General features: G+C 38.9%; 1 protein-coding gene and 1 long non-coding RNA gene across 5 annotated transcripts in view; one reads left to right on the top strand and one right to left on the bottom strand.

Annotated features, from left to right (window-relative positions):
• BORCS5 (BLOC-1 related complex subunit 5) overlaps positions 1–22,561 on the bottom strand; it is a 98,527-nt gene that overhangs the window by 42,847 nt on the left and 33,119 nt on the right. The window lies entirely within an intron of this gene.
• Positions 9,717–21,084, top strand: LOC125169705 (uncharacterized). 2 transcript variants are annotated; one of them, XR_007153773.1, is made up of 4 exons: positions 9,717–9,853; positions 14,706–14,845; positions 20,456–20,713; positions 20,997–21,084. It is a non-coding gene; the product is annotated as an uncharacterized LOC125169705 (long non-coding RNA). The 2 variants fall into 2 exon arrangements; XR_007153774.1 differs by having other exon boundaries at positions 20,456–20,546; positions 20,997–21,064.

Here is a 22,561-nt window from a genome sequence, read left to right as displayed (position 1 = left end):
TCAGTACATTTCCCAGACCATTATGTTAGGCCACAGATTAAATCTCAATAAAACTTAAAAGATAAATATCATACAAAATATCTAACCACAGAATAAATCAATACAAGAAGGAAAACTGAAAAATTCACAAGCTTGTGGAAATTAAACCAACACACTCAGAAGCAACCGATGGATCAAAGAAAAAAAACCACAGGGAGACTTAAAAATACTTAGAGATGAATAAAACCTAAAATACAATCTACCAAAACTTAAAGGATGCAGCAAAGCAGTGCTAAAAAGGAAATTTATAACTCTGAACACTTATAATTAAAAAGAAAAAAGCAGTCAAATCAACAAGCTAAGATTACAACTTAAGGAACTAGAAAAAGAAGAATAAACCATACCTAAAGCTAGCAGAAGGAAATAGTAATGGTTATAACAAAGACAAACGAAATAGAGAACAGAAAAATAGAGAAAATAAACAAAAGTTAATTCTTTAAATAGAACAAATTGACAAAGCTTTAGCTAGAAGAACTAAGAAAAAATGAGAGAAAACTCAAATTCTTGAAATCAGAAACAAAAGTGGGGACATTACTACCGAATCTACAGAAATAGAGATTATAAATGAGTAGTATGAGCAACTGCACATCAACAAATTGGATGGCCTAGATGAAATGACTAATTCCTAGAAATACAAAGCTGCCAAGACTATCATAAAGAAAGAAACAGAAAATTTGAATAGACCTCTAATTAGTAAGGAAATTGAATCATTAATTAAAAAACAAAAATCTCCCAGGGGGTGTCTGGGTGGCTCAGTCAGTTAAGCCTCTGACTCTTGGTTTTGGCTCAGGTCATGATCTCAGGTTTCGTGAGTTCGAGTCCCTCACCAGTCACTGTGCTGATGGTGCAGAGCCTGCCTGGGATTCTCTCTCTTCTTCCTCTCTCTCTGCCCCTTCCCTGCTCATGCTCTCTAAACAAACAAACAAACAAACAAACAAACAAACAAACTTTAAAAAAAAATCTCCCAGTAACAACAAAAAAAAGTCTTGAACTTGATGGCTTCATTGGCGAACTTTACCAAATATATAAACAACTAACACCAATTCTCAAAATTTTCCAAAAATTGAGGAGGAAAGGACACTCTAACTCATTCTGTATGGCCATTATTAACCTAATAGTGAAGCCAAACACACTACAAGAAAAGAAAATTTCTGACCATTACCACTTATGAACAGTGATGCAAAAAGCCTTCAGAAAATGCTAGCAAACAGAATTCAACAGCATATGAAAAGGATTACATACCATGACCAACTGGGATTTATTCCTAGAATGAAATGATGGTACAACATAGGAAAACTGATCAGTGTAATACACAACATTAACAGAATAAAGGATAAAAACTACATGATAATCTTAACTAATAGAGAAAAAGCACTTGACAAAATTCAACACGCTTTCATGATAAAAACACACAACTAGGGTAGAAGGAAATTAATAAGAGAGAAAATATAGAGCAAACAATACTCAATGGTGAAAGACTGAAAGCTTTTCCTTTAAGATCAAGAAAAAGGCAAGGATCCCCACTTTTACCATTCTAGTCAACATAGTACTGGAAGTTCTAGCCAAAGCAATTAGGCAAGAATAAAGTAATAAATGAAATACAACTTGGAAAGGAAGATAAAATTATCACTGTTTGCAGATGACATGGTTTTATATGGGGGAAACCCTAAAGATTCCACACAAAAAATTTTTAGAACTATTAAATGAATTCAGCAAAGTAGCAGGATACAGTTCACACACAAAAATCAGTTACAATGAGAGTTCTGAAACACTGCTGAAATAAATTGAAGAAGACAAAAATAAATAAAAAGACAACTCGTGTTTCATGAATTGGAAGACTTAATAGTAGGATTTTTTTTTTATTCAAGTATAATTAACATACGGTATTATATTAATTTCAGGTATACAATATAATGATTCAAAAATTCCATAAATTTCTCAGTGCTCATCAAGATAAGTGTCCTTGTAGACCCATAACCAGTGAAGAAATTGAATCGGTTATCAAAAATCTCCCAACAGGGGTGCCTGGGTGGCTCAGCCAGTTAAGCATCCAACTCTTGATTTTGGCTCAGATTATGATCTTGCAGTTCATGAATTCAAGCCCCACGTTGGGCTCCGTGGGGACAGTGTGGAGCCTGCTTGGGATTCTCTCTCTCCTTCTCTCTCCGCCCCTCCCCCACTCACTCTCTTTCAAAATTAAAAAAAAAAAAATCTCCCAACAAATAAGAGTCCTGGCCAGATGGTTTCCTAGGAGAATTCTACCAGACATTTCAAACAGAGTTAGAACCTATTCTTCTCAAGCTGTTCCAAAAAGTAGAAACAGAAGGAAAGCTTCCAGACTCATTCTATGAAGCCAGTATTGCCTTGATTCCCAAACCAGACAAAGACCCCACTAAAAAGGAGAATTACAGGCCAATATCCCTGATGAACATGGATGCAAAAATTCTCAACAAGATACTAGCAAATCAAATTCAACAGTATATTAAAAGAATTATTCACCATGATCAAGTGAGATTCATTCCTGGGCTTCAGGGCTGGTTCAATATTTGCAAATCAATCAATGTGATATATCACATTTATAAAAGAAAGGATAAGAACCATATGATCCTGTCAATAGATGCAGAAAAAGCATATGACAGGGGCGCCTGGGTGGCTCAGTCAGTTAAGCATCTGACTTCGTCTCAGGTCATGATCTCACGGTTCATGAGTTCGAGCCCCACATCAGGCTCTGTGCTAACAGCTCAGAGCCTGGAGCCTGCTTTGGATTCTGTGTCTCCCTCTCTTTCTATCCATCCCTGACTAGTACACTGTCTCTCAAAAATAAATAAATGTAAAAAAAATTTTTTTTAATTAACAAAAAAAGCATATGACAAAATACAGCATCCTCTCTTTTTTTTTAAATTAAAAAAAATTTTTTTAACGTTTATTTTTGAGACAGAGAGAGACAGGGCATGAACGGGGGAGGGTCAGAGAGAGGGAGGCACAGAATCTGAAACAGGGTCCAGGCTCTGAGCTGTCAGCACAGAGCCCGACGCGGGGCTTGAACTCATGGACTGCGAGATCATGACCTGAGCCGAAGTCAGCCGCTTAACCGACTGAGCCACCCAGGCACCCTCATCCTTTCTTAATAAAAACCCTCAGAAACGTTGGGATAGAGGGATCATACCTTAACATCATAAAAGCCATATATGAAAGGCCCGCAGATAATATCATCCTCACTGGGGAAAAACTGAGAGCTTCCCCCTGAGATCAGGAACACAACAGGGATGTCCACTCTCACCATTGTTGTTTAACATAGTGTTAGAAGTCCTAGCCTCAGCAATCAGACAACAAAATAAGATAAAAGGCATCCAAATTGACAAAGAAGAAGTCAGAGTTTCACTTTTCACAGATGACATGATACTCTACATGGAAAACCCAAAGACTCCACCAAAAAACTTCTAGAACTGATACATGAATTCAGCAAAGTTGCAGGATAGAAAATCAATGTACAGAAATCGGTTGCATATCTATACACCAAAAACGAAGCAACAGAAAGAGATATCGAGCAGGGCCCCTGGGTGGCTCAGTTAGTTAGGAGCCTGACTTCAGCTCAGGTCATGATCTCATGGTCCGTGCTTTCGAGGCCCATGTCAAGCTTTGCGCTAACAGCTCAGAGCCTGGAGCCTGCTTCAGATTCTGTCTCCTTCTCTCTCTGCCATCCCCTGCTTGCACTCTCTCACTTTAAAAAATAAACATTAAAAAAATTTTTAAAGAAAGAGATATCAAGAAATTGATCCCATTTACAATTGCACCAAGAACAATAAAATACCTAGGAATAAACCTAACCAAAGAGGTATAAGATCTGTACACTGAAAACTATAGAAAGCTTATGAAAGAAATTGAAGAAGACACAAAGAGATGGAAAAACATTCCATGCTTATGGATTGGAAGAATAAATATTGTTAAAATGTCAATACTACCCAAAGCAATCTACACATTTAGTGCAATTCCAATCAAAATTGCATCGGCATTCTTCTCAGAGCTAGAACAAACAATCCCAAAATTTGTATGGAACCACAAAAGACCCCAAATAGCCAAAGTAATGTTGAAAAAGAAAACCAAAGCTGGAGGCATCACAATTCCAGACTTTAGCCTGTACTACAAAGCTGTAATCATCAAGACAGTATGGTATTGGCACAAAAACAGACACATAGACCATAGGAATAGAACAGAGAACCCAGAATTAGACCCACAACTGTATGGCCAACTAATCTTCAACAAAGCAGGAAAGAGTATCCAATGGAAAAAAGACAGTCTCTTTAGCCATTAGCAAATGGTGCTGGGAGAACTGGACAGCTACGTGCAGAAGAATGAAACTGGACCACTTTCTTATACCATACACAAAAATAATTCAAAATGGATGAAAGAACTAAGTGTGAGACAGGAAACCATCAAAATCCTAGAGGTGAAAACAGGCAACAACCTCTCTGACCTTAGCCGCAGCAACTTCTTACTTGACATATCTCCGAAAGCAAGGGAAATAAAAGCAAAAATGAACTATTGGGACCTCAAGATAAAAATCTTCTGCACAACAAAAGAAATAATCAGCAAAACCAAAAGGCAACAAACAGAATGGGAGAAGATATTTGCAAATGACATATTGGGTAAAGGGTTTGTATTTAAAAAATATAAAGAACTTATCAAACTCGACACCCAAAAAACAAATAATCCAGTGAAGAAATGGGCAGAAGACATGAATAGACACTTTTCCAAAGAAGACATCCAGATGGCCAACAGACACATGAAAAGATGCTCAACACTGCTCATTATCAGGGAAATACAAATCAAACCCACATTGAGATACCACCTCACACTGGTCAGAGTGGCTAAAATTAACAACTCAGGCAACAATAGATGTGGACGAGGATGTGGAGAAAGAGGAACCCTCTTGCACTGTTGGTGGGTGCAAACTGGTGCAGCCACTCTGGAAAACTGCGTGGAGGTTCCTCAAAAAATTAAAAATAGAATTACCCTACAACCCAGCAATAGCACTCCTAGGAATTTATCCAAAGGATACCGGAGTATCAGAGGGGCACATGTACCTTAATGTTTATAACAGCACTATCAACAATAGCTAAATAACAGAAAGCGCCGAAATGTCCATCAGCTGATGAATGGATAAAGAAGATGTGGCATACATATACAATGGAATACTATTTGGCAATTAAAAAGAATGAAATCTTCTTGCCACTTGCAGCAACATGGATGGAACTGGAGGGTATTATGCTAAGTGAAATAAGTCAAAGAAAGATACATATTTTCACTAATATGTGGAATTTGAGAAACTTAACAGAAGACCATAGGTGAAGGGAAAGAAAAATAAGTTACTAACAGAGAAGGAGGCAAACCATAAGAGACTCTTAAATACAGAGAACAAACTGAGGGTTGATGGGGCTGGGAAAATGGGAGATGGGCACTGAGGAGGGCACTTATTGGGATGAGCACTGGGTGTTGTATGTAAGTGATGAATCGGGAATCTACTCCCGAAGCCAAGACCATACTGTATATGCTGTATGTTAGCTGACGTGACATTAAGTTATTAGGAAAAAGAAAAGCTAAGTGTTCTTTTAATCCTCTTTATTTCATCCATCGCCCCTCCCCCCCACACACCCTCTGGCAGCTACCAGTTTGTTCTCTGTATTTAAGGATCTGTTTTTTGTCTGTTTTATTTATGTGTTTGTTTCTTAAATTCCACATATGAGTGATATCATATACTATGTGTCTTTCTTTAACTGACTTGTTTCTCTTAGCATTAAACCCTCTAAGGTCCATCCATGCTGTTGCAAATGGCAAGATTTCATTCTTTTTTATAACTAACATTCGTGTGTGTGTGTGTGTGTGTGTGTGTGTGTGTGTGTATTCATCTAGGAATGGACACTTGGATTACCTCCATATCTCGGCTATTGTAAATAATGTTGCAATAAACATAAGGGTGCATATATCTTTTCACATTAGTGCTTTTGTTTTCTTTGGATAACTACCCAGTGGTAGAATTACTGGATTATATGGTAACTCTATTCTTAGTTTTTTTGAGGAAATTCCATAGTGTTTTCCACAATGGCTGTACAAATTTGTATTCCCACCACAGTGCACAAGAGTTCCCTTTTCTCCACAGCCTTGCAAACACCTGTTATGTCTTATGTATTTTATTTTAGCCATTCTGACAGGTATAAAAATATCTCATTGTATTTTTAATTTGCATTTCCCTGATGATTAGTGCTGTCGAGCATCTTTTCATAAGCCTGTTGGCCATCTGTCTTCATTGCAAAAATGTCTATTTAGGTCCTCTGCCCATTTTTAATTGGATTATTTGTGGGTTTTGTTGGTATTGAGTTCACAATACCACCCAAAGTAATCTATAGATTCACTGCAACCCCTATAAAAATTCCAACGTTTTTTTGCAGAGATAGAAAACCCATCCTAAAATTCATATGGTATTTCAAAGGACTTCCAATAGCCAAAACAATCCTGAAAAAGAAAAACAAAGCTGAAGGACTCACGCTTTCCTCATTTCAAACTTACCACAAAGCTATAGTAACCAAAACAGTATGGTACTGGCATAAAGACAGATGTAGAGATCAATAGAATAGAATAGAATAGAAAGCCCAGAAATAAACCCTGACCTACATGGTCAAGCGATTTTGTATGAAGGTGCCAAGACCATTGAATAGGGGAAAGCAGAGTCTTTTCAACAAATGGTGCTGAGAAAACTGGATCTCCACAAGCAAAAGAATTAAGTTGAAGTCTTATCTAACACCACATACAAAAATTAGCCCAAATTTTATCAAAGACCTAAAACCATAAAACTCATAGAAGAAAACACAGGGCAAAAGGTTCATGACATTGGGTTTGGCAATGATTTCCTTGATATGACACCAAAGATACAGGCAGCAAAAGAAAAATTGGCAAACTGGGCTTTATGAAAAACTTAAAACTTTGTATACCAAAAGGCACTATCAATAGAGTAACAAAAGAAACCCACAGAATGGGAGGAAATATCTGCAAAGGCCACATATCTGATACAGGATTAATACTTAGAATATACAGAGAACTCATAAAACTCAACATAAAAAAAAAACAAAAACAATTCAAAATAGTCAAAAGACCTGAGTAGACATTTCTCCAAAGAAGATATACAAATGGCCAATAAGTACATGAAATGATGCTTAGCATCACTAGTCATAAGAGAAACACAAATCAAAACCTCACACTCATTAGGATGGCTGCTATCAAAAAACAAAACAAATTAACACAAAACCAGAAAACAAGTGTTGGTGAGGATGTAGAGACAGTGAAGCCCTTGGGCACCGTTGATGGGAATGAAAATGGTAGAGTCATTATGGAAAATAGCATGGCAGGTCCTCAAAAAATTAAACACAGAATTATCATATGATTACCAGTGGTTCCACTTGTGTGTACATGCCCTAAAGAACTGAAAGCGGGGTCTTGAAAAGACATTTGTACATTCATGTTCACAGTAGTTAAGACATAGAAGCAATCTGAGCATCTAGCAATGGATGAAAAAATAAGCAAAACGTGGCAAATACTTACTATTTATATTATTCAGCCTTAAAAAGGAAGGAAATTCTGACCTATGCTACAACATGGATGAACTTTGAGAACATCATACGAAGTGAAATAAGGCAGACACAAAAGGGCAAATACGGTATGATTCCACTTACATGATGTACACAGAATAGTCAAATTGATGGAGGAAAAAAAAAAAGTAGATTAATGGTTGCCAGGCACTCAGGGGAGGAGGGAATAGGAAGTGACTGTTTAACTGGTATACAGTTTCAGTTAAGAATGATGGAAAAGGATGGTGGTGATGTTGTACAACAATATGAATATACTTAATGCCACTGAATCATACTCTCAAAAAGGGTGAAAGTGATAAATTTTACGTTATGTATATTTTACCACAATAAAAAGAGTCAAGTGGATAGATTTCCATTTTTGCTAAGCAAAAATATTCCACACTACCCCTCTAATAAAGCAGCCAAGAAAAAAAAGAAAAAGGTGGTCCGTAGAGAACAAAATCTAAAATATAAAAGGATAAATCGAGAGAACAGTAGATCTTATTTCTTTCTCTGAAAACTGAATGAGTTGAACCATGGTTTCTTCCAAACTTGGAAAACTTCATGTTTCTATGAGAAGGAAGATAAAATATTATTCTACACTGCTAGACCAGGTTTTTTTTTTTTTTTAATTACAGGACCAAGACTAATTTAGAATTCTTTGCAGAAAGGAACATATTTAAATTCAGAAGACCCTTCCTCTGAGTATAAAAATAAATGTAGTCTATCACACACACTCACAGTTCAGAGGTCGCAACCTTCAACATCTCTCAGTGAATGAACACAGGAAGTCCACTCTGTCTCACGTGTCTGGAGGTACGAATGCCAGCCTATAAAATGGAGCACCTGAGTCCTCCCTACAATTTGGCAGCTAGTGTTCACCACACCCTGGTGTTCTCCACTTGCTGAAATATCAAAACGGCAGCTTTCCAGACAAAGTGAGGATGGTTGGTTGGAGCACCAAAGGATCCTTCCCTCTAAAAAGAGTTTGCTTTGAGGAACTGAACATGTTCTCTTAAAAACTGCATTTTAACACGTAATGCTACTTATAGTAGTTTGAAATATACACAACTTCTTAAAAATACAGACTTTGCAAGGCACACCAAGACTGAGGGGAGGCTACCTTTAGAGTCAAGAGCAATCACACTGGGGACCCCAAATTTTTTTTTTAGGTTTTCAGAACGATCAATCGCAGGTTCGCTTTAAATAAAAACAAATGAAGTAACAAGAAAAGGATGCAACCAAAAACGTCTGAAATACTAAAGCCACGACTGTGTTGCTTCAAGGAGTCACCCTGCTTGTGGGTATTACCTCATGGTTTCCCTGAAGGATTACATACCCTGCACTCTAATGGATTATGGGAAATATGGGACTGTTTATACTGAAGAACACACCCTGATCAGGTAGAAAGTTCTCATTTGTTAACAGTTTAAAAAGTCGAGGCAATATGGCTGATTGATAACAGATAATTACTAGGAACAAGATAGATTTTAGAAAAAAACCTGATTTCCTACTAATAGGGAAAACAATCTCAATTTCTATTCTGCTCATATACAATTAACAGGAAATATAGAATATTCCTTCTGTATACAGAGGTAAGACCCAAGGAACTGCAATAAAGCAAAGTGTCACATATGAGAGCCTACTTGCCCATTACACAGAGAAGCTGAAGAACCAAGGGCCTCTTCCCCATCTGCCCTGCAGCTCAAATACAAGCACATGACAGAAGTCCCACCAATCGATGCATCCACCCTTGACTCTAAATGGGGAGCAAATGTTGCATAATAGGGACCTTCTACAAGGTACATTCCCTGGTGACAACTGTTTCTGGAAAAACAGGGTTTCTGAGGTAACAACAGAAGCAGAACCAGTGGCAAAGTTCAGTCTACACTGCCAGCCAGCACTGTTTGTGATACAGGGCATGCCAAAGTGTTTGGTCATAACAGCAGTAGTGACCTCAATGGTTAAGTTCTGTGGCACGATTTTGGCCATTATGCTTAGGTAGGTGACCCAAAATCTGATTCTAGAGCTCTTCTAGAGATTCTGGAAGCTATTCACTATCACTTTGAAATTTGACCGATACACTTAACTTTAATTTCTCTATCAGTGAACTAAGGGTAATACTGTATACCTTGAAAGTAGCAGAGAGAATTAAATGAGATAATGTATGTTTGTCAACCTCTCAGAAGAAAAAGGTAAGTGATTCAGCCAGCAAAATCGAGTTTATTAGGGAATAGCAGAGGAACTTCAATTTGGAACAAGCAAACTATGGCGAACCACAGGCAAGTCTGGGCAACAAAGGAGGAGAGCGTCTTTCTATGGAGAAAAAGAAGTTGGGAGGGTTGTTTTAAAGAAAAGCTCACTGGGGAAAAAAATAAGCGTTCAAAGTGGTGGTGCCTTCTCATTGGCTGCAGGTGGCTGGAGGTGGTAGCGTCTGATGGGCTGTAGGCGAAAGGCAGCTTGCTCGGTCCAGAGGAAATCTTCCTTCTTCCTGTTGGACTACGCAAGTCCTAACGAGTGTTATGTGCACAAGAGGGCAACCTTCATGATTTCTTGACTATAATTTTGAGTTAGGTTTCCTTGACATATTTTCACATGTTAAGTCTCTTTGTAAACAATAAGCCAATATTGTGACAATTTACTAAAATGTAACTCTATGTCAGGTGTCAGATAAAGCATTATATTTCACGAGTGAGAAAAACAATAGTTAACGTTAATGATGGCATCCCCTTAGCCAAGCATTGTGCTGACCATGTAATGTATTTTACCTTATTTAACTGCCAGCACGACTTTAAAAGGCGGATTTTATCATCCCCCATACAAAGCAAGTAGAGTTAATAGTAATAATAATCATGGCAACAAATCACATGATGGAAATATGTACTGGAGTTCACAGAAAGAAAAATATTGTACATGAATGATTTTGGGTGACAGAAATATTGCTATAATTTAAGGGAGATAATACAGTAGCCAAACCATGAGAGCCAGAGTTGCTAATTCCTGAAATTCTAGTGTCCATTATTTGGCAACTTACTTGAGGAATTAATTTAAAATAGCATTTTCTTCTTGACTTACGGTTAAGGCAGTTTTGCTTATTTGAGATTTGACTATACTTTGGAATTAAAATGTCAAAAAGTATTCAGTAGCAACATAGCCCTTTTATAAATAAATCATACTTTTTATGGGCTGTATCTCTGGAATACACTTGGTTGAAGGCTCATTATTGGCACTTACCATAGAATCCTTTTTGTGTATTATTATCAACGTTCCTGCTTTCTTCCCAGGTCTCTGAAAGACCCAAGGCACATAAGCACCTTACAGCCATATACAAAGTAGTTCTCCATAGATGTTTGCCATTCCCTACAGAGTACTGAGGAATGCTCCTATCTGGATGAGTGCCACAATACACAATTGGTGTACCCCTTGGGCCTTGCTTAAAGATCCCTAACTTCTGAAGGCTCAACTGCCCGGTTACCCCATTCCACTTCCTCTGAGCAAAGTCCTGATTTAAATTTATTTCTCACTGGAGTAAGAGACATTCTGTTCATATCTCTCCAAAGAAATGAACTCATTCCCGTCTCTAAAGTAAACTTACGTCACCCATATTTGAAGATATGGGCTCTTCTTATGCAAGTAGTGAATGAGGTTTTTATCTATAAATCACTTGACTGCAGCCTTTTGAATATTTGGCAAAGGCAGTTTTATATGGAACTACAAGATAAAAGTGATACCAAAGGTCAACAAAACCAAGTATTAAACTTTGTTCCTTTCCCCTAGCAACTACATAAAATATGCACACAGTATATCCCGTCATCACTAAGTCAAAACTTGATTGATCTAGGGTAATTAAATCATATATTCAGCAAGTTCACTCCTTGGTTTTCTGACCTCTGGTCTGAAGTTCATGGAGATAACATATCTGAATCCCAGTGTGACCATAAACACAAAGATCACTATCACAGGGCTGACTGAGAGAACAGGTTTTCACATTCCAAGTCCATCAAGCATGTGCCTTTGTTGTAGAAGATATTCAAGCAATAAAAATGCAAACTTTTCCCACCATCCCTGAAGCACACAGCTGTGAAAACATCCTCCTTTACCGAATGTATCAGTTGATAATATTCAGGAAAAAAAAAAATTATGTGGTCATTTGTTACTCTTTTCTCATTCTGTGCTTCACTTTCCCCAGAAACAGGAAGAAGCCCCGTAGGGCACTAGGGAGAGATGGGCAGTCAGGGGAAGAAAATCTCTGGTGTGTCTAAACCAAGGCAAGAGCAACAGGGATGATGAGAGGGAAGCAAGTAGAGGTATCACACGCTACCGATGTGATACACTAACTGAGAGACCCAAAGACACGAACATCTTTTGAACGGAAACACATCTGATTTTATTATGAAATTAACATACGTTCAAGAGGCAGACAGGCAAACTGGCTAAATAAAAAGGTTTTGGAATTAGACCTGAGTTGAAATGCTGGCCCTACCTTTAACAGCTGTGTGACAGGAGAGGTCTTGAAACCTCTCTGAGCCTTATCTGCTAAGAGGAAAATGCCTACCCTAAGAGGTTGGGCAGAGATTAAAGGAGATAATTTATGTTAACACCTCTGGGCACCAAAAAAAAAAAAAAAAAAAAAAAAAAAAAAAAAAAAAAGCGAGACAGACAGATGGGAAGAAAAAGGTTGTTATTATTAGCAGAGAACTGGCATTGTGTATACACCAAAATCACTGCTCATATGCAGCTTCTAATAAACAGTAATAAAATGAGAAGTATATTCTATAAACACTCCAGAACTTTTCTGTCCACCACATATTAAGATGAAATATATTCTACAAACACTCCAGAACTTTAGGGTCCACCACATATAAAAATATGTGTAAAGTTTTTCTATCTTGCCTATGTTCACATATATCATTTTTACAATAAAGATAAATTGTACCTTGGAAAAAAACAAAGGCTAAAAGTGGGTCAAACATATGTTTGTTTTCATATTAATTATAGTAGAAGCTAAGAGATAAACATGTAAAGGTAAAATATTTCCAGAATTATTTTCAGAGAGCCGTTCATTAAAAGAACAAAGTAAACAGCAAATGAAAGTTACAGAAAATCTTTGGATTTAAGTAAAAGAACCATGCTGAACAAATCAAAGCTGTCCAATAAAGGAGCAAATTGCCCTGTATGACAATGAGCTGTGTGGGGTTAGATGTAAAGCAAGTCAAGGCTAGAAGTCTACTTTGATGAAATAGTCTATAAAATACACTCAACTCAGGGGCTCTGCAACCAGAATGATAAAACGTTAAAGATTTCCTTCCAATTCTAAGATCCTATAATCTTTGAACACTATAATGCACAACCAACTCTCTGGTGTCCACGGTAGGATAGAGTTTACCTCTAACATGGTCCCTATTAAGAGAAGGGTCTCCAAATTCGGGAAAGAGACAGATTTGCCACTGAATTCAACTATGAGAGAAGTTAAATTAATAGATCTGATGACTCCCCCCTACCCCCCATCTAACACTCCTGGAAACATCTCCTGTTTTCCTCTCTTTTGGCTACTTTTTTTTTTTCTTCCCTGGATGCTTTGCTTATAATCTATTCAGTCTAATTCCATAAATATTTACTGACTTCTAGGAAATCTACCCCCCTGAAACAGACTGAAACTCAGAAGAAGATTTATATACCAAGACTGTTTACTACAGTATATTTTAATATAAAAATTTCCTCTAAGGGGAGATTAAATGTTATACAGCTATTAAATGGTGTTTTCAAATAATATTCCATGACATGGGAAATCCCACAATATAATTTTAAATGAAACTGTGATATAAAATGACAAATTCAGCACAATTCTCAATGCAGAGTAAATGTGTATCACATATATGTTTACGCCAGAAGGAAATACATAGCAAAATGTTAACAAAGCTATATCTAAGTGGTGGAATTTTTAGGTTTTTTTTGTAAATCTGTTTCCCAAATTATCTAAAATAATCATATTTCCATTTTATGATCGTGAAAAAAAAGAAATACTATTTTAAAAAATAAACACGGGCAAAATACCCCTCTGTTTGGTTATCTTGGATTTGTAACTCTGAAAGCGACAATTCCTTTAAAGGAGGAAGCCTGGTATAAAAAAAAAATAAGTTTGCATCTGACCCTGTGTTTGAGATGGTTGCTATGCACAGTGCTGTCTTTAAATTAATCAGTAAACAAAGAACAGCTGGGACAATATCAGTTTTATTGAGGATGTGGAACAACAAGAACTCTCAAACATAGCTAGTAAGGATATAAATCAGCATAAGCACCGTAAAGAATAATTTCATAGTATCTAGTAAAGCTGAAAAGATTTGTCCCAGACTAAACAGTAATTTATTCCTAGTTACATACCCTAGGGAAAACTTTCATACATGTGCATGAGGAGACACGTACAAGCATGCCCACTAACAAACTGTTCGATAATGAAAAAATCTGAAACAACTCAAACATTAACAGGACAATGGATAAGTGAATTGTGAAACAGTCATTCAGTGGAACACAATACAGCAGTCAAAATGAGGTGTATATCAACATGGATAAATCTCAAAAGTATAAGCTAAAAAAAAGTTACAGAAGTATATATATAGGATACATACAACAGAATGAGATTTATACTAAGTCAAAACATATAAAAGAATATTAGATACTGTTTAGAGTTGTATAAATATGGAGTATAAGGTAAAGCCACGAAAAAAATGTGTGGGCATGATGAACACCAGTCAGATCATTGATTCCCTATAGAGAGGAAAGGAGAAAAAATGTTAGGGAGGGTCACAAAAAGTGGTGAAGGGCACTTGAAGTTATTTGAAATGTTTTTCTTTGGGGGGGCAAAAAATATCAAACAAATATGGTAAAATACTAAAGTCTGACAAAGTTGGTAAATGAAGATTCAGGTGTTTGTTATTTTTGCTATATGCTGAAATATTCCAAATGAAAAAAAAAAATTAGGTAGCAGTTGGCAATCTCTACTGGGGACAAGGTTCTCTAGCCACAGCCGTAATTCTTAAAATCTTTCAGGTCTGAGACCCCTTTGCAAACCCGATGGAAGCTATGGTTCTGCCTCCCACAAGGGCTTCTGACACCACCACAGTTCCATCCTCAGTTACCATGAGAGCCATTCAGGAAAACATACCCTTCTCCAGCCACGTGGTGCCAAGGTAATTCTACTCATGCTAAGAGTTAGCAATACTAGACAATTCTAGACAGTTAGAGAGTGAATGACACACTGGCTGCTCAGAAAGATAGCCTGGGACAAAGAGAAGACCTCCACAGAAGAAAGACCAGCAGAGTGTTTGACAACTAGTGAGAAGGCTAAAAAGTCAGCGATATGCACGCAACTCAGTGTCTTCAAAGCTCATTTAAAAGGTTTGGAAGCGTTAAAAGGAATGTTCTTATACTCAATTGAGCTCTGGTAGAAATCCAAAGTTTTAAGTTAAGGAATGACTGATAATGAAGATCAGTGCGATTTTTGTTCACACTTCTCAAAACTTCCCTCTGTTTGCACCTCTTATTTAATACCATTTAATTTGGTTAGTTTGTATGCTACTATTTGGCCAACGTTTATGCTTAGCTTTTCCAGTAAAGCACTGTATTATTTTCAGCAAGTCCAGATGAATGGAAAAGTATGTCTCTTTCAGTCAGTGACTCCATGAACTAAGCTCAGGAAACCTGTAATGAAAGCAACAGCTGACAGTGGATCTAAATCGCTGGCTAAGTCCCTAGAAGCACACAGTCTCTCCAAGGTGAGGCTAAAAACTCAAACCTATGAAAAAAAACCAATAAATACCATAACTCAACATGCATGTGAAAGTCTTCAACTGATTTAATGATCCCAGGTGGGTTTTTCCTCTGCAAGTTCTAGATCTGTGGTACACAAAACTGTCCCAGAAATACCAACGTTGTAAGCTTAACAATGCTGTGTGAACGCTCCAATTTCATTATCACCTTTCATTGTCTCCACGTCTTCCACCTTTCTATCCCAATCGAAATCTTTTCCTTACACATACTTGCCCTCCCCCCCCCCCCCCCCGCCCCTCCAGCTGTCCTGTTATCTTCCTCTACTTTATCTCATTGTCTCTACTCCTGGACTACACATTTGCTGCCTCCCAGAAAAAAAGAGGAACCAGGCACAGAACTGGAGACCTGGAGGAACGATAATGGGCTAAAGAAGACACTTCCATCTCACTCTTCTCTCCTGGTGATGTCCTTCCCTGCCATCCATCTTTCCAACAGAAAAAAAAAATCCAACAGATTTTTTATGAAATCTAATCTGAATGAAGCTTGTACTATATCATATATGCACAACTTCTTAAGACTTTCTAAGAACTCTCTGGGAAGCAAATAATTACAAAGAAAACCATGCCGCTTAATAAAACTGCAAAGCACAAACTGATTTAGTTCTGCCCTGGGGTGAGGAGGGGTTTGGGAAGAAGAGGGCCTCTCTGGCCGTCACAGAGACTGGGGGCGCTACTGGTATTTAGTGGAAAGGGATGTTAATCATCCTCCCATACACAGGGCAGTCCCACACAATGAAGGCTGGTCCACCCAAAATGCCAGTAATGCCCCCAGCCCACACTCTCCCACTCTTGTTATGAAACACTGGACCGCAGACATTCACTGTGCCAGATAACTCCAGCTAATTTCAATAAATACTTGGCTAATTTTGACATTTTCTGGCTTTTAGGAACATGTAAAATCGGGCATCAGGTTGTCCAAATTCCCGATGCTGCACAGAATTCTGGGAAGGGACAAGTTGGTGGTGGCACATGCTCCAGTGGGCCGTGTTGCCTCCTAGTGTTTGGAAATCCTAATTAAAATAACTATGTTTTGAGTTCGGTATCGCTATGTTTGGGGACTTCTTCACTTATACTTGATGCAGCACTCTGCTGAGCCAAAACAGCTACAGGGGCCATTTTTCCCTGAAAATGAGTCAAGGCAGTTACACAACCCTCCACAGGGATCAGCGCACAACGGCCTCGGAGGGAGTGCAGGAGGAGACCGGTAAACATCTCTCCCCTTCATCAGTTCAAGTTCCAGCTCAGATTCCTCTTGACAAAACAAACATGGCTTTTATATCACAGTAATTCTTTTGTAGCAAGCAACTCATTCTCACATTCCTTCTCTAGCTTATTTTCCCCCATAATTCTTTACCCTTTGCCCGCAGTCCCCCCTCCCCGCCATGTTGTACTATTTGTATGGAAAAAAAAAATTTAAGAGTTGCTTCTTGCCAAGTGTGACATCAACTCATTCTTATTTAGTGATGTCCAGCGAGAACTTGCTCTCCCAAAACGTTTGCTCATTTTGAAGCAACAAGGTTACTAACTGTAGTTTGTTTTTCCGGTCACTTGTTTTTGATGCATTAGTGTATCTTCTGAAACAAGTAACATAGCGCCTCATTTCTTTGGCCCAAGGCACTATACATGTATACAAAGGTCTTTTCAAATACCTTCAGGAAGACTATGTACTGCCTCTGTTGACAGAAAGGAAAAAAGATAACCAGAGAAATTAATAATTTTAACCTCCGTGAAAAAGATACCCCTGCTAATCAGTAGCAAGAAGGAACTACCAATGTTATAGACAATGCAAGCCCAAAATTCTATTCTAGGTGAAGAACTTTTGTTACTTAGGAAGGAAAAAAAAAAAAAAAAAAAAAGAAAAGAAAAGAAAAATGAGTGACTCTTAAAATAGTATTTCAGATATATTACACTACTTCATGTTTAACATCACTTTGGTAAAGCACCACTTGATGAATAATTTTGGAAAGCCAACAATTTTATTCCACACATAAAAGAAGCTAAAATTCAGATTTTCAGTTAGCTTATTGGAAAAATTGGTGCTGGTATTCTCAATATGTGTCCAACTATGACAGAACTACTGAACTATGTCAGGTACTAATCCTCTCTCATGAAATCTTCTTTAAAACCCTGTCCCTTCCATTTCTCTGTTAATTAAAAGGCACAAATAGAAACGATATTCTTCTCTATTCCCTTCTTTCAGGGAACATTAGCAGCAAACCTGCCTTAATTATCAGAATGCAGAAATTAATTCCCAGTGTGGGTTGGTCCTAGGCATGAGTAACAATTCTAATTCCAGTATTTGCTGACCACGAGGGCATTGAGGAACCCAGTCACATACAAAAGGTTGTGTGATGATTCTAACATCTTTCTGGTTCATTTTCTGGGATGCCATGGCATTTGGGGGTTTCCAGTGTTACCCTAGAGAGGTCGGTTTAGATCCAAAGCAATAAGGCATACTTTCAAAGGGGTCACTCATGGCTCAGAAGGCTTTAGGTAGCTCTATAAGGGGGGGGGGCTTCAAAGTCTTCAGAAATACAAAGTTTCAAACAAACCAGGAAAGGAACAAGAAAGCATATACCTTCCTAGGGAACTGCAACTATTTAACAAAAAACAAGTGCAAAAACTCTATAGAGAAAAATAAGAAAATCGTAAGTTGCACGTCTGGGGTGTGCGTGCATGCATGTGTGTGCGTGTATTAAGTCAGCCTGAAAAAGACAAAGGAAAAGGCCTTGAAAGTTGTAATTATAGAAAATTGCTCAGGTGACTTCATCCCACCCACATGCTTTTGATTTTCAAAAAGTATGACGAGCACTTTTTAAGTTAGTGTTCCGGAAAGGCTGCAGCTGTTCAGCACAGATTTCACATGCTCAGTTAAGAACATTATTTTATCAACATAAAGGTTAATGGCTTCTAAATGAGGGTAGCAATTTCCAACGTGAGTACCGTACATTCATATTAGCAGTCACTCTGTTTAAAGATACAGACCCAGAAAGATGAGCTGGTCCTTGGCATGTTCAGTAAAATAGTAATATGGAGATTCATAAACCCCTCAACTCCCACCCAAGATATTAGCTTGCCCTTTATAAAACATTACATCTGTGTTTGAGCACATGAGCATAGAGGCTTTTGCCATGACTATAACACTGCATTCAATGGACCCACAGCAAATCAAGTCAGAAAATCAGAGCAAACTTTGAAAAACACCTGCCCCTTCTAGTTCCTGCCACACTCCCGACCCCACTCCTTCCCCAGTACCACCTTAACTGTTCTCCGTGACAAGAGGGGCACTATAATGGTGCTAGGCCAGGAAAGGTTCAGTGTGCAGCACCAGAATGACTCCTACTACTGACTGTGGTTTTGCAGGGTCAATTTAAAAAATTAATTTCCTGTAAAAAATAAAAGGAAAATAAAAGGAAAACCTAATTTAAAATAGGGTACCTGCGTGGCCCAGTCGGTTAAGTGTCCGACTCTTGATGTCAGCTCAGGTCATGGTCTCATGGTTTGTGAGTTTGAACCCCACATCAGGCTCTGTGCTGACAGTAGAGAGCCTGCCTGGGATTCTCTCTGTCACCCTCTCTCTGTGCCCTCCTCTCTCTCTCTCTTTCTCTCTCTCTCTCAAAAATAAACATTAAAAAAATAAATGCTAAGAAAATAATAAAATACAATGGAATCAAAGGTCATTAGGGGAATCTATCACATCCTACCATTGTTAAGTGCAGACCCCAACACAAAGAAACATAACTTGCAACCCCAATGGGAAGAAAACTATACTTCACTACCCTAGCAGGAGGGAGAAAGATTTTTCTCCTTGCCTGCAACAGCCCACACAGTGAGACACTGTCATAACACAGCCTATGAAAAACTACTATACTTCAAACTCCCAGTTCAGTCCGATGAACATTTTTGTTTATAGCAGCCCTCCCCACTCCCCCCTTTCCATTATAAAAGAGCGTTCCTCTCCTTCGTTTTTCAGGGTGCCTATGGTTTTGCCATAGCTTGCTGGTCCCACATTGCAATTCTTTAATATTCTTGAACAAAACCATTTTTGCTGGTAAAATAACTGCCAATTATATTTTTAAGGTTAACACTCCCTTCCCAGTTCTGCCATTATTCTGCTCCTCCCAGCAAACAACCCTATAGCTCCTTTCCACTCCCTGTACTTCCTGTATCCACTCTGTCAAGTTCTGTTATTTCTTCCTTGAAAATGTGTCAGATTTGCCCTTCCTTCGACTGTGCCCCCACCAATCCAGACTTTCATCAGCCCGTCACTAGAAAATTACAATGGTCTCCTAACTGTATGCCCATCTCTGGCTACTGTCATACCAATCATCAAAAAAGCACAGCTTTGGGGGCGCCTGGGTGGTTCAGCTGGGTTAAGCATCTGGCTCTTGATTGTGGCTGGGTCATGATCTCACAGCTTGTGAGCTCAGGCCCAGTGCCGAGCCTGCATCAAACGCCACCAATGGGTTCCATGCTGATGGTACGGAGCCTGCTTAGGATTCTCTCTCTCTCCCTCTCTGCCCTTCCCCTGCTTGCACACACATGTGCGCGTGCTCTCTCTCAAAATAAATAAACTTAAAAAAAAAAAAAAAGCACAGCTTTCAACTTGCCAATACCTTGTGCTCTATTACAACACACCCAAAACTATAATTGCTTCTTAGAACATCACCTCCAAATTCCTTTCCCTGGCTTTTAAAAGCATCTATGAACTGGCCACAGTTTAGCTTTCTGACCTTCCTTCTTCCTCCTCCTCAAGATGCACCCCTCTCTTTGGTCCAGCAGCTATCTCACAGTCTCCACCCTATCTCCCCAACACTGGCATACTCAGGCTCACTCTGCTCCTCCTTTCCTCCCACCTAGGGACTCTCTTCCTCCACCCCTCCTGATGCAAGCCAGCACATCCTGCCCAACTCCCACCTGTTCCTTTAGGATCAGCTCAATTAATGATTCCTCTGCATGGTTGTTTTCTAGGACTATGGCCCCCCTCTTCCAGTGTGATGCAAAGAACCGGGTCTTTGGAATATGACAGACTTGAGTGTAAATCTCTGCGGAAATTGAACAGGTTGTCTACACCACAACACTGTCATACCTAAGCATTCTTAACTACAAAATAAGGCTGATTGAATACCTCCTTCATAGGATTCTTCTGAAGATTAAAAAAGAAACTGCACAGACAGCAACTAGTGTAGCACTTGGCACATGGTAAAGCAGGCATTCAACGAATGATAGGTATTATGCACTATGCTTCTAAAATTCTAGGCTTTGAGTTCATTGTGATTTTTTTTTTTTCTACTAGCTTGTAAAACTCCTCAAGGGAAAAATTAGTGCCACATCCAACTGCATCTTACTTTTTCATAATTTCAACTCCCTGGACAGTCAAGAAATGGGGAAAACCACACAAATTGGCCCACAGGTCCCCCAAATAGTTATTATAAATGTCATGCGCTAATGCCTATGTATTTTAGTAACAAGAACCCCCCAAAGGCTTACTGACTTTTATTTTGTTTCCAAGGTGACAGGAGCAAATTAGGAGGTGACTGCACTGCTACTTTCCATCAGAAAAGGAAACAACAGGAAAAAAATCATAGAAAGTAAACATACGCACATGATCTATACGAAATAGTAAACAAAATAAAGTCTAGCAACCAAAGCCTCTGTTCTAATTGAGATATTAGCAAGTATTGAGTTAGAGACAATGTTAAAAAATACAGAGAGAAACGTACAAAGTTAAAATGATGGTGGTCAAAGTCCACTGACCATAATTGTTAAAATCAGAAGGAATCTTTGCACCATTACCGCAATTATCTGTTGAGCCAATATGTACAAAATATATGCTACACATAAGCCATGCTGCTCACATAAACTAATCCTCCCCCATTAACTCCCTGAGGTAGGTATTAGTATCCTTATTTTACAGATTAAGAAACCAGGGCTCAGAGGGGTGAAGCCACTCGCCCAAGATCACAGGGCCAATGTGTGACATTTTCCATCCCTGAACTAACTCCAAGTCTGTGCTCTTTTCCCATAATGCCACACTGCCCCTCCATACTCTTATGAATTGCAAGAATTGATTCTAAGTTATAAAAGGGATCCTTCTGCTTAAACATATATAGTAATGGAGAGTTCATTATTCTGCCAGATAGCACAGGGGTTATGAGCACAGATTTTTAAATTTTCTTTATTTTAGAGAGAGAGTGCACAAGCGGGGGGGAGAGGAACAGGGTGGGAAGAGAGAGGAAGAGGGGGACAGGGTGGGGTGGCGGGGGGGGGGGGGGGGGGGAGAGATTCTTAAGCTCCATACTCAGTACAGAGCCTGATGCAGGGCTTGAACCCAAGGCCCTGGGATCATGACCTGAGCCAAAATCTAAAGTCTCAACCGACTAAGCTACCCAGGTACCCCAAGCACAGACTTTTGAGACCAGTGAGATCTAGGTTAAGAATAGCTGTTTGGCGGGGCACCTGGGTGGCTCAGTTGGTTAAGCGTCGGAATTTAGCTCAGGTCATGATCTCACGGTTCGAGAGTTCGAGCCCCACATTGGGCTCTGTGCTGACAGCTCACAGCCTGAAGCCTGCTTCGGATTCTGTGTTTCCCTCTCTCTCTCTGCCCCTCCCCTGCGCTCGCGCTCTCTCTCTCTCTCTCTCTCTCAAAAATAAACAAACATTAGGGGCGCCTGGGTGGCGCAGTCGGTTAAGCGTCCGACTTCAGCCAGGTCACGATCTCGCGGTCCGTGAGTTCGAGCCCCGCGTCGGGCTCTGGGCTGATGGCTCAGAGCCTGGAGCCTGTTTCCGATTCTGTGTCTCCCTCTCTCTCTGCCCCTCCCCCATTCATGCTCTGTCTCTCTCTGTCCCAAAAATAAATAAACGTTGGAAAAAAAATTTTTTTTTAAATTAAAAAAAAAAAATAAACAAACATTAACAAAGAAAAAAAAAGAATAGCTGTTTGGCTAGGGACCAAAAAGGACCCATATGACAAGTCTGCTGTTAGAATTAAATATGAGATGCTGCATGAAAAGCGCTTTGCTCATTGCCTGATGTATTGTAATTGCTTAATAAATATTACCATCATAATGATTATTG

The sequence above is a fragment of the Prionailurus viverrinus genome, chromosome B4 (assembly GCF_022837055.1).
Source record: "Prionailurus viverrinus isolate Anna chromosome B4, UM_Priviv_1.0, whole genome shotgun sequence".
In the NCBI taxonomy this organism is placed as follows: Eukaryota; Metazoa; Chordata; class Mammalia; order Carnivora; family Felidae; genus Prionailurus; species Prionailurus viverrinus.
This window is presented reverse-complemented; position numbering and strand designations above follow the sequence as displayed.